Below are 2,054 nucleotides of genomic sequence, written 5' to 3'. Positions count from 1 at the left end.
GCGCCACTCAAGCAATCCTCCTAGAAGCCTAAGAGGGTAGTACATGAGGAAACCCTGAAAGAGAACAACCTCAGGACAGACAACTCAGCAATTCTTAGGTATGACTGACCAGGTAGCCAAAGAGAGTCTAGAGGCGGAGAACTAGGATCAGTTAACAACACCACAGCTCTCGTGATATGTGCTTGAATGAGGGGAGGGAGGAAGCTCACTGCACACATCAAAGACTTGGTTTTCCTATTTGCCAAGTCAGAAAAAATGGTGCCCAAACTCACACCTGAGACTTGTCACAGCTGGCAGGATGTAGAGCGGGGTTTGTCCCTAAGCAAGTCTGCCTTTCTTCTCCACCTTGTCTGGCTTCTTAGCTCATCTGTAGACTGTCAGTGCATGTGGCTAGGAGGGCACAGATCTCAGGTCTCTACTGTCCGTTGCATCTTGTCAGACAGCAAAGCCAGATCCTGGCTGTGAGCACCCTGCTGAAGCTAGCAGAAGCTGCAGCCTATCCACTGGCCACAGCCCTTCCCTGCCGGCCTGATCCGCTGGCTGACAGGATGGGAGACTTGGAGGCTAGGAGGACTCCAGTGAAGACCAATGAGGGATGCTGCACATGAAGGGGAGAGATTTCACAGGATTCCCAAGGAGCCAGAGGCTACTAGCTCAAATGACAAAGTAACTGTTACCTCAGGAAATAGATATACCTCAGGAAATAGGCTCAGAGAGGCTTTATAATACTAAGGACGCAAGTGTACTTCAGTTGCTGGAGTGCTTTCCTGGAATACATAAAGCCATAGGTTTGATCTCCAGAACTCCATAAAACTGGACATGATGATACAATGATACACACCTCTATAATCCCAGCACTTGGGAGGTGGACACAGGAGGATCAGAAGTTCAAGGTCATCCTCAGCTACATAGAAAGCTTAAAGCCAGCCTGGGCTACTTGAGACCCTGTCTGAAGGCAAAAGGAAAAAAACTTCATAGATCTGTTATATCTCCCAAGCCTCGTGCACGCTAGGCAAACCTACTAACTACTAGTCCAAAACCCCAACCCTATTCTCTCTTGTGTTTTTTTTTTTTAAGTGTGAGTTGCTCTGTCCAGATGAATACCTGTATGCCAGAAGAAGCCATCAGATCCCTTTATAGGTGGTCGTGAGTCACCATGTGGATTCTGGGATTTGAACTCAGGACCTCTGGAAAAAGCAGCCAGTGCTCTTAACCGCTGAGCCATCCACCAGCCCCCTATTTTCTTAAGGAAAATTGGGCCTGGATGCAGTTAACTGCCCAGAGCTGCAGGGTCACCTCGGGAGCAAGTTTAGTCAGTCACCAGGCTAATTCGAGCCAGGCCAGCAGCATGGTGAGTTCATATGGTAAGTGAATCAAACCAGGAAATGAGTGACCTTGATTGCTTGTAGCAGATGAGAGCTCTGGAGAGCTTCCGTTAGACAGCCTCAGAGAAAAAAAAAGAAAGGGGGACTTATCGGAAGACTTACCTAAGCTTAACACCAGAAAGACTTGTCGTCACACGAAGAGGTGCGCTCTTGCATATGTACAGTCTGAGGTCATAGACTTGTCGTCACACGAAGAGGTGCGCTCTTGCATATGTACTGGTCATGCTTCACAGCTGCACTTCTTGAGAGAAGACGTTGAGACAGCATCTTACTTTGTCACTCTGTAGACCAGGCTGGCCTTGAACTCACAGAGCTTCACCTCCCTCTGCCTCCCAAGTACTGGGATTAAAGCTGTGTTCTTCGTGTTTTCTTTTAAATTATGTGTACTAGTGTGTCTGTATCTATATCTATGTGCACATGAGTGCCGCTGCCCACAGACGCGAGCGCTATCGCATCCCCTGGAGCTGGAGTGGCAAGCAGTTGTTAGCTACCTGCAGTGAACATTGGGAACTGAACTGTACAAGAAAAATCATTTCTGTGATTGTGGGGGTCCAGGCATCTTTTCAGTCCCAATGCATGTTTAAAACATAGAATGGGTGGGGCAAGAAGATTTCTGTAAATTTCTTGTGAACTCAAGGCCAGTTTATACTATATGGGGAGTTCCAAGCC

This window comes from Mastomys coucha, unplaced genomic scaffold (genome assembly GCF_008632895.1).
Source record: "Mastomys coucha isolate ucsf_1 unplaced genomic scaffold, UCSF_Mcou_1 pScaffold5, whole genome shotgun sequence".
Taxonomy (NCBI): Eukaryota; Metazoa; Chordata; class Mammalia; order Rodentia; family Muridae; genus Mastomys; species Mastomys coucha.
Note: the sequence above shows the minus strand (reverse complement) of the source record.